The sequence below is a fragment of the Danio rerio genome, chromosome 7 (genome assembly GCF_052040795.2).
Source record: "Danio rerio strain M-AB ecotype USA chromosome 7, GRCz13ab, whole genome shotgun sequence".
In the NCBI taxonomy this organism is placed as follows: domain Eukaryota; kingdom Metazoa; phylum Chordata; class Actinopteri; order Cypriniformes; family Danionidae; genus Danio; species Danio rerio.
The window spans coordinates 36,902,530-36,916,000 of NC_141027.1; the positions used below are offsets into that span (position 1 = coordinate 36,902,530).

General features: G+C 33.7%; 1 long non-coding RNA gene across 1 annotated transcript in view; it reads left to right on the forward strand.

Moving 5' to 3' along the window:
• Positions 1–13,471, forward strand: part of LOC147836053 (uncharacterized) — a 191,178-nt gene that overhangs the window by 16,369 nt on the left and 161,338 nt on the right. The gene's annotated exons all lie outside the window — the stretch shown is intronic.

The window sequence follows — 13,471 nt, forward strand, 5'->3', positions numbered from 1 at the left end:
ATCTGTAACGTAATTAATGTAAATAATGTTTATAGGCTGTAAATGTAAATAAGTTGTCATTTAATAAGAATATGTCAGTAACTCAATTTTCAGTAACAAAAATATCGGATAGAACCTTATAATTCTAAGGTGACTTATTGTACGTACAGTAATTGTAATTTGAATGGTTGGAAGAAAAATGTGTAAACAGCCTTTTGGAATATTTTGAAATATATGTTGCATATATGACATTTTATATTTGTGAGATCCAAACATGAACTTATATGTCATATTTGTTATATACATTGCAAGGGCATAGGTTCGCTCTTGACATTGGTTGGGACCTTTGAACCACCTGTAAAATTTAACATGCTAGCCTACTCTGAGAGACTATGAAAACTGACAGTATTATTGAGAAAGTAGTTTTCAGACCATATTGTTTACAGACCATATCAGCCCGCTATAACTTTAGATTGTGAGTCAAAGTGGGGAAAAAAACACTAGCATTAATGTTATCATTACTATGATGGACTTTTTCAGTTGCAAAATTGAGTTTGTGACTTGCTGCCACCATCCTCACTTGTGTGTCACCCACCTCACACAGCTAATTCTTGCACAGGAAAATTCCTCTGCTCAGTTTTGGCATTGTTACTGTACATCACATGTAACATGTTACAGCAGGGAAAGGCACAGGCAATCACAATGTTCATATGAGTTTTGGGGGCAGAACGACTCGAATAGACAATGTGATATAACCCTATGGCCAGGTTAATGTTGACACTGCATTTTTTAAAAAGCAAATTAAATGATTAATGGGGACATTTCAGTAGTCAGTGGATATTGGTGGGGACATGTCCTCTCCATCCATGCTAAATATACGCCCCTAATACCTTGCCATGTTTACGATATCTGTATGGATCTCCAAATGTAAGCCAAGTTATTTTAGGTATTCCAGGAGCTCAGTTGACACACATACACCCGAGCACCACTAGGGGGCAAAAGTGCTCTATAGTGAAATGAGCGATTTCTCCAGCTTTCACCCCATGCTGAGAGCATTCAATGTGAAATGTATGTTTTAGGATTATTAGCACAGAGTGGGTTGAGCTCCCAGAAAAGCTATTCTATAAAGCCCAGTTTCACACTCTCATCAGAAAGACAGCAGGAAATTGCTGCAAAATATTATTATTACGCAAATGGATACTGGGAATGAATAAAATGTTTGAGAAGATAAATGAGAAGCATTTTTTAAAGAAAATGTAGCGCTTAATAGCTTTTTAATTTCAGATGATGCATGAAAAAAAGGACAGAGAGTCTTTTCTCCATCCGCTTCCTCTCAGTATTGATGAGAGCAAACACACCTGCAGTGAGCCGGTGTCTTATCTTCTCTTTATCAGTTAATTAATAAGAATGCCTCAAATGCCCATTATCTCTGTGGTTACATTTAGCCAAATGATCCAGTGATGTTACCGCAATGTTATGTTAATACACGCTTCTCTGTGGGTGTGTAGTTTAGTGCGGCCATTGATTGACATCAATTTAATTTAATTGTTGTCACAGACAATTGGCTTGAGAAATATCGCATCACTGGGTAATTCTGTATGCAGCGTGACCAACATCTGGATTCGAGATGGTTCAATTTACACATTTGAAAAATTAAATTCATTTTCTAGGCTATCACATAGGCTATCACGTTTTATAACATTAGTTTAATAAGGCAAGATGGTCTACAAGGAGGACTGAGGATGCTAGTATGTTTTAGGAGGATGCTGGTATGTTTTAGGAGGTTCTATTCTCTTTTTTATGTTAAAGAAGTTTAATGTGTATTAATTCGATTTAGAGCCGTTATTATTTTGTTGTATGTATATATATATATATATATATATATATATATATATATATATATATATATATATATATATATATATATATATATATTTGTTGTTTTATATATATATATATATATATATATATATATATATATATATATATATATATATATATATATATATATATATATATATATATATATATATACAGTTGAAGTCAGAATTATCAGCCTCCCTTTGAATTTTGCTTTCTTTTTTAAATGTTTCCCAAATTATGTTTAACAGAGCAAGGAAATTTTCACAGTATGTCTGATAATATTTTTTCTTCTGGAGAAAGTCTTAATTGTTTTATTTCGGCTAGAATAAAAGCAGTTTTTATTTTTTTAAGAACCATTTTAAGGTCAAATTTTTTAGCCCCTTTAAGCTATATTTGTATTCGATAGTCTACAAAACAAACTAACATTATACAATAACTTGTCTAATTACCCTAACCTGCCTAGTTTACCTAATTAACCTAGTTAAGTCTTTAAATGTCACTTTAAGCTGTATAGAAGTGTCTTGAAAAATATCGAGTCAAATATTATTTACTGTCATCATGACAAAGATAAAATTAATCAGTTATTAGAAATGAGTTATTAAAACTATTATGTTCAGAAATGTGTTGAAAAAATCTTCTCTCCTTTAAACGGGGGGTGGGGGGGGGGGGATTGTACATTCCATATAGCTTAATAAAGAGCTAATAATTTTGACCTTTAAAACGGTGTTAGAAAAAATTCAAACTGCTTTATCAGACATGCTGTGAAAAAGGGGTGAAGCAGTGGCGCAGTAGGTAGTGCTGTTGCCTCACAGCAAGAAGGTTGCTGGGTCGCTGGTTTGAGCCTCGGCTCAGTTGGCATTTCTCCCTGTGTTCGCGTGGGTTTCCTCTGGGTGCTCCGGTTTCCCCCACAGTCCAAAGACATGCGGTACAGGTGAATTGGGTAGATTGGGTAGGCTAAATTGTCTGTAGTGTATGTGTGGGTATGTAAATGTGTGTAGATGTTTCCCAGAGATGGGTTGCGGCTGGAAGGACATTCGCTGCGTAAAAACTTGCTGGATAAGTTGGCGGTTCATTCCACTATGGCGACGCCGGACTAAACCGACAAGAAAATAATTGAATGCAGTGAAAATTTTATTGCACTGTTGAAACCATTTAGGAAATATAAAAAAAAAGAAAACCAAAAGCAAATGGGGGCTAATAATTTTAACATCAACTGTGTATTTATATATATACAGTTGAAGTCAGAGTTATTAGCCCCCTGAATTATTAGCCCCCCTGTTAAATTTTTTCCCCAATTTCTGTTTAACGTAGAGAAAATTGTTTCAAGACATTTCTGAACATAATAACCGATTTATTTTATCTTTGCCATGATGACAGTAAACAATAATTGACTAGATATTTTTCAAGACACTTTATACAGCTTAAAGTGACATTTAAAGGCTTAACAAGGTTACTTAGGTTAGGGTAAATAGGCAAGTTATTTTATAACAATGTTTTTTTTTTCTGTAGACTATCGAAAAAATATATAGCTTAAAGGGGCTAAAAATTTTAATCTTAAAATGTTTTTTTTTTATTTTTTATTAAAAGCTGCTTTTATTCTAGCCGAAATAAAACAAATAAGACTTTCTCCAGAAGAAAAAATATTATCAGACATACTGTGAAAATTTCCTTCCTCTGTTAAACATCATTTGGGAAATATTTAAAAAAGAAAAAAAAATCAAAGGGGAGCTAATAATTCTGACTTCAACTGTATATATATAATTACACAGTAGAAAAATGGAAAATATGCTGTACTTGCTGATTATGTATTTTTGATTTGTTCTTTGACAAAACCCAATATGATTTTTTTTTTCAATGACTTTTGAATTATTTTATTAATTGAAGTTTGGGATTCTTTCATGAACTAGAGAGTGGGGTTACAACCATGGTATTTTATATGATTAATAAAATAATAAATCACTTGAACACTTCTTTAACTTGTTTATTTCAGTTATTTTAGGGCATCTTAAAGTGCACTCGTCTTGATAATAGTGCTATAATGCTAAACCATTTTTCCTACAAACATAATCTCAAAAGTTATATGCAAATGATAAAGTCAAAAACAAAAAACAAATGAAATAATGATTTAATCATGCTTTTGAATTAAATTATTGCACACAATGCACATTTTGACCAACAAAGTGCAAATTGGTGCTACAGTAAAAGGCTGTATTTTTATCAATACTTGTTTAGCAATTTATCACAAATGTTCATAACATACAAAATCAAAAAACAAAAATCTTACCTATGAAACATTCTGTCTTTGTGCTTTGTTTTTTTTTTTGTGTGTTTTTTTGCTCATTACTACACCCGTACACAGTGCTAAAGTCCAGCATCTTCACACTGGCTTCAGTCATGACTAGTGCAGTGGAGTGACATTTGTCCTGGGAGCACTGTACTAATGTGGTGGCACTATTGACGCATACTCAGGGTACATATGCGATATCTAGTGTATATATCTATGAAATACAATCACCAGAAGTAAAAAGCTACAAACTATGTCTGAAGCTTGCCATTTTGGGGATTTTTTTTGGTCACATCTTATGAGCCAATTTTGCTGCTTCCTATGCGCATCCTTTTAGATAGTCTTTAACGAATTATTTTATCAGCGCAGCTTGCCCTAAATCACAAAAATGTAGTAATGATAAGAACATTTTGATTTGCAATATGACAAAAATTATATGTTGATGGAAGAGTAGCTATTTGATGTGCTGTAGATAAGAAATCATTGCTTTGGTTTTTGCATTAATGCAGACAATAATTCACAAACAAAAGTGTATGATTCTTAAATGTCCCGTGAAGTGATTTAAAATATGCATTTTTATTCAAAGTGTGATCTAATCTCAACACGAAGAGAGGGTGGGACATATAGAGCAGCTACTCCCCTTTTATAAAAAAAAGCAGCCAATAGTGTTTAGTTTTTTATCACAGCTCAGTCAATGAGAGTGGTTGAGTTCAAGGGCATTAAATGAAAAGCAAATAAGAAGCGTCTTGAAAGGGGTGGAGCATGTCAGATACTAGAGAGCATTTGATTGGTCAAGGTCAAAAACTGAAGTGTGAGGTGATGTGCAAAAACTTCTAGGTGGAAACGACAAACTGCAAGCTTTGGATGTTTACATCAGGTTTATATCTTCTAAATGTGAATTTTGTCACTATTTCGGTTGCACACTCGTTTATAGATATTTTAAAAACGAACATACTGATACTGACATCTAAAATCCTAAAAAAAAGGATTTTAAAATGTTTTCTTATCCATAATAATTTTCACAGTTTTTAAGCATCTTGATACAGCCTCCAAAAGAAAAAAGCTACAAACTACTCTGCAGTTGCATGACTTCAACCTTACCACCATCTAGCTCACAGTTCAGATCCGGTGATGTTTTGATATTTTTCTGATTCTTTTTTTCTTTCTTCCATTTTTTTCATCTTTAAAGGTCACAGCATAAGCCAGTACTGCTGCTTCCCATGTTCATCCATTTCACACACAGTCATCCTCAAATGGCCTCTTCCATCAGGACAGCTCGTCCTATCACAACAAACACGTCATTCTAAGCCTGGTACACAACAGCAACAGAAATAGTTCAGTGTACTCAAATGGCCTGCATTTCAATGTAGCAGAAAACAGCATCTCTGAGATCCTGTTCAAACAATCCTCTTCATTTCCTGCACCACCTTGAATCCATGACTTTAAGAATTGAATCTGTAATAAAGCGGCCACCGCGTGTATACATTTACATAGCTCATTAAGATTGTAACATTAAGTTTAACCTCAACATTCATTATAATCATAATTCTACACGCACAGTATACTGTATGTTTACAGTGTAGAGCCAGTTGTTCGTGATTGATCTGTGTCTTGCCTCAAGGTGAGTGAGACTAAGCATCTGGCTGGATGTATGTGCACCATGTGTGTGTGTGTGTGTGGAGTGTACATGCGGAGTGTGTGCTGTGTGATCTGCTCTGTCTCAAGGTGAATGAGAGTGAGAGCGGCTTTCTGGCAGCTGCAGTGTAATTATGTGAAAGCTGCTGGTGTGTGTATATAAAATGCCTGCCTGGCAGGTGTAGCCATTCATCTCCCAGATGAGTTTTTTTCTCTTTCTTTTTTTTTAAGCTGAGGCAGGGAGAAGTCTTTTCAGTGAAAATGGAGAAAAATGAGAAAACATATTCTAAATGTCATTCATTCAGCCACCATGTCACTCTGACCTTAAAATATCATCTATCCCTTGTTGTAAACGTGGACAAGAGAATCCTGTAAAATACCACATTTTGATAAGAGATGAAACCCACATAAAGGGTGTGTGTGTGTGTGTGTGTGTGTGTGTTTGGCCGTGGTGGAAAGGTGGCACTGATTCCAGGGTCTCACAGCTCCATAGGGACCACATCAATTCCAGCATTACAGATGTAGCGATCACTGTTAATAATTCAATGCGTTCTGTGACACAGTAAAAAACAATGAATCATGCCGTGTGTTACAGTTATTATGGTAAACCAAAGCAAAAGACATAAAATAACAGCATACTAATGAGATAAGCTCAAATCAAATACAAATGGTGAAATGAGAAAAGAAGGTTGGAATTGAGTTCATGAATTCAAGATTTTATTATTCATGCAACAAAGTTGAGTTACATCTGCTGTGCACTGACACTGACATATAGTATTTATTTACATCAGCTATTCACAGAATACCATATATGCCTTGTTGAATTCTAGGGAATGTTATTTTTATCATGTAAGTATTAAGCATGGATTTCTCAAGGTAAATCAATAGCTGTTGTGTATTTTTAGCTGCTGAACAGACTCCTATATGTTTGTCTTTCCTATTTGATTTTTAAGCTTAAAAGTGTGTATTTGTCTCAATAAATAGTTACGACAGACAGCCAGGAGATGATGAAAACTTTTCTCCTATGAACGACTATATTATGTTTATTATAATGAATGAAGATCAAAGAAAACATTCACAGTAACGGTCAGCAAGTTAGTCAGTCAGTTAGTTAGTTAGTCAGTTAGTTAGTTAGTTAGTTAGTTAGTCAGTGAGTTACACAGTCAGTTAGTTAGTTAATCAATCAGTCAGTTTGTTAGTCAGTTAGTTACTGTAGTTAGTCAGTTTGTTAGTCAATTAGTTAGTCAGTCAGTTAGTTAGTTAGTCAGTTAGTTAATCAGTTGGTCAGTTAGTTAGTCAGTTAGTTAGTCAGTTAGTTAGTTAGTAAGTAAGTCAGTTAGTTAGTTAGTCAGTTAGTTAGTTAGTCAGTGAGTTACACAGTCAGTTAGTTAGTTAATCAATCAGTCAGTTTGTTAGTCAGTTAGTTACTGTAGTTAGTCAGTTTGTTAGTCAATTAGTTAGTCAGTCAGTTAGTTAGTTAGTCAGTTAGTTAATCAGTTGGTCAGTTAGTTAGTCAGTTAGTTAGTCAGTTAGTTAGTTAGTAAGTAAGTCAGTTATTTAGTTAGTTAGTTAGTTAGTTAGTTAGTTAGTTAGTTAGTTAGTTAGTTAGTTAGTTAGTCGGTTAGTTAGTCAGTCAGTCAGTCAGTCAGTCAGTTAGTTAGTCAGTTAGTTAATCAGTTGGTCAGTTAGTTATTCAGTTAGTTAGTTAGTCAGTTAGTTAGTTAGTCAGTTAGTTAGTTAGTCGGTTAGTCAGTCAGTTAGTTAGTTAGTTAGTAAGTCAGTCAGTTAGTTAGTCAGTTAGTTAGTTAGTTAGTTAGTTAGTCAGTTAGTTAGTCGGTTAGTTAGTCAGTCAGTCAGTTAGTTAGATAGTCAGTCAGTCAGTCAGTCGGTCAGTTAGTTAGTTAGTTAGTTAGTTAGTTACACTGTTAACCCTTACTGTAGATTATGCAGTAAATAACTGTAAAATAGCCAGTGTTTTGCTGTAATAAAAGGAAACAGTATTTTACTGTAAAAGGAGCAGGATTTGTATGAAATTTTGTAGTGCAAAGAATAAATTACAGTAATTTACTTTATGTACCCATTACAGATAGTTACTGTGATAATAAATGGTAAATTACTGCTCAACCATTATTACCCCATGTACTCTGATGCTTTATGTTGCTATACATATATATACTGTTCAGTTTTGGTATGTGTATGGTCAGTATTGAGGAGAAAGTGAGACAATGCATTGATGATAAGCTAAATTTCTCTGCAGCCATCTATGTGTTTTCTTTGGTTCCTTTTATGTTTTTAACATTGAGTATCAGGAGTTAACCAATGTCAATGTCACAGAGCTAATTAAAAGGTAAAGATATTGACGAGATGCATTTAAAGGCAAAAGTATTCACACAGAGCAACCAAATTATCACAATCATTTTCATAACTTTGTTTACTTTTCTATAATTAATCTAATTTGCCTAGTTTAGCCTATAGTTAAGCTTTTAAATTGCACTTTAAGCTGAATATTAGTATTTTGCTAATTAACTAGTAAAAATGTGTTATTTAAAAAATATCTTAAACAGCACGTACATACATTTTCGCAGAGACTCAATGAATTTGTTTGGAAAACTTCAAATGAAATAGGTAAAAATGGAATTAACAGTATAGTATAAAGACTTTCCTAAATAAATGTATTAATCAGGTTATTTGTTTATTATTATTATTATTATTACTACTACATGGGTCCGTTCTTCGTACGTGGATTACTCAGTTAGCTGGATTTGGTTATTGAAGATTTGACACGATCCAGGATCGTTTTGTTCTTCAAAGCTGATTCAAGAGTTGTTGTCATAGCAACAGATCTGGTAGCTTAAACCTGATCGGAAGCAGGTTCAATTCATATAAACAGGATTAGATCGGCTCAGTTCAAGCAAAGATAATACAGAAAGTATGTACCGAATGCTGATATTTTCTTACAGTAGTAGTTATTTACACTTGGGAAAAGAGTAAATATTTTTTTAACTATATCTATAAAGTTATAGTTCTTAACAAAATAAATAAAGTTATATAAATGAATAAAACGTATGCAATCTGCACCCTCGAAATGAAAGTACAAAGACTTTCTCTTGGTGCAAGGAGAAAATTTATTGATATGAACTTTTTTGATCGCTTAGTACAAATTGTGTATAACAAACATGCACAATATGTGACTTTTTTTAAAGCAATAATATATTTATGCATTCATAAACATGTTTTGACAGCTAATATGACGGTGATTTGATGCTTCACAAAAGTTGCAGACGCCTTTACCAATATCAAAATGCTTTTGTAAACAACCAGTTATTCTTTACACCGATTAAAAACCGGCTACTATAATAAAGAAAATCTTTTCTAAATGTAGAACTAAATACATTGATATACATGATAAATACTCTTGAAACATAAGAGTGTAAAGCCTGCAGCTCACAACAAATGTGGAAGGTTATTGCGTGTCATATTTAACAAGCCGTTTACTGCTAATTTGATGTAATTTTGCTTACATGGATAATTGAATATTAATCAGATGATGTCATTACGCAGCTGTGCCGTCAGCCAATCATTGCATTGCTGATCATGATTTCGAGGATCAATAGATCTGTCCTTCACAACACACGCAGCGATCTCAGATCAGTTCATCCAGACATTCTAATCTGATTCGCGAACTTGTTTGAAGAACCAAATTAGCGAGAGATCAGTTATCGAGATGAAAAGATCCAGGATCTGCCAAATCATCTTAGATCATTTAAGCGAGGTACGAAGAACGGACCCCAGGTTTGGAACAACATGAGGATCAGATTATTTATTTTATTTATTTTTTTTTTTGCTTTGGATGAAGTTTTTATATTTTTATGGTTTTTATTCAATGATATGTGCATGATTGTGATAAATGTAGGCATTTCCTTTGAAAATATGCTATGTACCAGGGATGTCAAACTCCTGGACGGCCGCAGCCCAGCAGATTTTAGTTCCAGCCCTGCTTCAACACACTACCTTTAGATTTAGTTTGATCAGGTGTGTTTAATTAGTATAACTGCACTGTTACTCTGTAGATTGTACAGTAAATAACTGTAAAATAGCCAGTGTTTTGCTGTAATAAAATAAAACATTTATTATTTATTAACACATATTATTTTACTGTAAAAGGAGTAGACTTTGTATGAAATTGTGTAGTGCAAAGAATAAATTCCAGTATATTACTTTATGTGCTCATTACAGATAGTAACTGACAATAAATAGCAAATTACTGTTCAACCATTACTGTCCCATCTTCTCTGATGGTTTATGTTATTTATAGAGACGTGCATTTTAAATGCAGAAAATAATGATTTAGGCATCACCATACACTCCCACAGGTGATAGAAAGAGTTTTCAGAAAATGCTGGCCCTTTAAGGGAGCCAGGTGTTTGATTTGTCTACTGCTGAGTGCGCTCTATTCTCTGTCCATCAATTCAGATGTAGAGTCTGATATGTTTTAGGCTTTAAATAAGAATCTACAATGAGTAAGAAAAAAATGTGTTCAAATGTTTTTGAGGGTTTCTAAAATAAGGCTGTGTTTTAAGTTATATTGTTATCTTGAACTGTGTACTTGAAAGCTACATTGTTAGCTAGTTAGCCTCTCCTCATATAACTTCTTAGATTACTTTTAAGTATTTATTGCATATTGCATACTGCCATAATGTACAGATGCCAACAGTTGTATGTATCTTTCTGGCAACTAAGCCAAAATTAAATTCTTTCATCTCAGTAAGGTAACATGTGCACATCATCACAGGGAATCACAAAAACATGATACACATAGTCATCCACACACAAAAGCTCCAAGTATTTTTCAGAGCAGTGTTGCCACCTATGAATTTATATTAGAAACAATAAAAAAGTTTGTTGTCATGAGATAATTATAACAATAAAAGATTGGATCCTTTGGTTTTTCGGTGTTGCCAACTTTATTTTTATAATTACTTTAAACTTTTTATTGAGATTTGACACAGTTTTTAATTATTTAAAACTTTAAAATTTAAAATAATTATGTTGTGTTTTTTGTTGTTCATTTGCTGATCCACCTTCCTGCAGATTTCAGTTGCTATCCATATCGAAAACACCTAAACCAATTTATTAGGACCTGAACACCACTTGATAATTACAGGCAGGTGTGTTTGATATGGGTAGCAACTGAAATCTGCAGGAAGGTAGATATCCAGGAACTGGATTGAGCACCCCTGCTATATACCATGGGGGTCAAACTCCAAGTTCCTGGAGAACTGCAGCGCAGCAGAGTTTAGTTCCCACCCTGCTTCAACATTACCTGTAGATTTCTAACAAGCCTTAATTAGTTTTATCAGGTGTGTTTAATTAGAGTTACAGCTTAAAGTCCCGGTCACACTGCACTTTTCTCCCTATAGACTTCCATTCATACGCATGTGAGTACTGCAGACCTGGAATGATAGCTCATGCGACAAATTTCATAATTCGCAGCATTGGAAAGTTCAAGCTTGGAGATCTCTGACCTGCGAAATCACATCATGTGATTGCTTGATACCAATCAAAGATCAAAACATGACCTCTCTGGCTTGCTTTTTCAATCTCTAATTATTTTGTTTAATTCCAATACTCGCTGTGTTTAATTCCACTTCGCAGTGCAGTATGACAGAATTTTGCATGCTCAAACGTTAATGTGACCGCAGCCTTACTGTGCAGACTTGTAATATGCCAGACAATATTTATATCTGCTGATTTCTTAATTTTGTTATACATTTTCTGTTATTTATTTGTTTAATGCCAAAACAATAAAATAAATTTGTCTGAAAAATGTTATGCCTTCTATTTTTAAATAACAGCTAAGAATACTGATTAATTTTAGTAACACTACAATAACTATATATTACATACTATTAATGTGTATGCAGTATAATGCTGTGATTTGTAACACTACAATACAGTAATTAACTGTACACAGTTTCCAGTTAGTTACCACTGCTGCTCTACTACAGTAATTAACTGGCAACACTGTTGCCAGCTACTCACTGTAATGGTTCAGTTACAGTAAATAACTGGAAACACTGTTGCCAGCCACTCACTGTAATGGTTCAGTTACAGTAAATAACTGGAAACACTGTTGCCAGCCACTCACTGTAATGGTTCAGTTACAGTAAATAACTGGAAACACTGTTGCCAGCCACTCACTGTAATGGTTCAGTTACAGTAATTAACTGGCAACACTGTTGCCAGTTACTTACTGTAACCAAACTTTTACAGTGAGTGGCTGGCAACAGTGTTGCCAGTATTCTACTGTAAAAAAACCGGTAAGGTCTAACAGTGTAGTTAGTTAGTTAGTTAGTTAGTTAGTCAGTTAGTTAGTCAGTCAATCAGTCAGTTAGTCAGTTAGTTAATCAGTTGGTCAGTTAGTTAGTCAGTTAGTTAGTCAGTTAGTTAGTTAGTCAGTTAGTTAGTTAGTCGGTTAGTCAGTCAGTTAGTCAGTCAGTCAGTTAGTTAGTCAGTCAGTCAGTCAGTCAGTCAGTTAGTTAGTTAGTTAGTCAGTTAGTCAGTTAGTTAGTTAGTTAGTCAGTTAGTTAGTTAGTTAGTTAGTTAGTCAGTTAGTTAGTCAGTTAGTTAGTTAGTCAGTTAGTTAGTCAGTCAGTTAGTTAGTTAGTTAGTCAGTCAGTCAGTCAGTTAGTTAGTCAGTTTGTTAGTTTTAAAAAACACTAAATGTTTTTGAATGTTTTCTTTCTGTTAATCTAAGAGATCTTATCAAAGTAAATTACCCAAAGGTCTTAGTATTATTATTAAGTGTTTGTCCCACCGTCCAAAGACGTGCTATAGATGAAATGAATAAGCTAAATTGGCTGTAGTGTATAGTGTATATGTGTGCAGTGTACATGTTTGTGTATGTGAGAGTGTATGGGTGTTTCCAATGCTGAGTTGCAGCTGGAAGGGCATCTGCTGTGCAAAACATATGCTGGATAAGTTGTCGATTAATTCCGCAGTGGCGATTTCTGATGTATAAACGAACAAAGCTGAAGGAAAATGAATGTTGAATGCTTATAAATAATAAAATGCCTCCCTCTCCAAGTTCCTTCAGTTTAATAAATCCATTCCCATGTAAAAGATATTTTTGTGTTACTAATTAGAATGAACTGATATATGCATTGATTACATTATATTCAGTTTCGAACAACCAATTGTATTCAGTTTCATAATGTTTTGCTTACTGACCTGCTTTTGTCACAACCTGCATTTATTATACATTCAAAAAAGCTTTACAATAGGTTTATGACAGTTTAATTTAATTTAAATTCGGCTATTTACACAAAACCATCATATTCTCCCAGAAAGGACTGCAATTGCAACACAGTCATTTGGTTTACTGCTTATGAATTGTAGCAATAGATCATTAAGATTGCACATGTCAGTCATATATGTGCACATATTCATTCTTTACAATGTATTTTTGAAGAAATGGTTTAAATTCATAAATTTCCTGCACATTTTAGAATATTACATGTTCAGTAAAAAAGATTATGTTTAAGTGAATTGTTAAAGATTTTAAAATGTTAAAAGTTATTTTTTGATAAAAGTGCTTAACACAATTACATTTATAATCTAAAGCATTCATACTTGCCTACTGACTGCTAGGGCCATTTATATCAATGTTGATATTTAGCTGCACCATGTTTATTGTTTCGTAACAGCTCA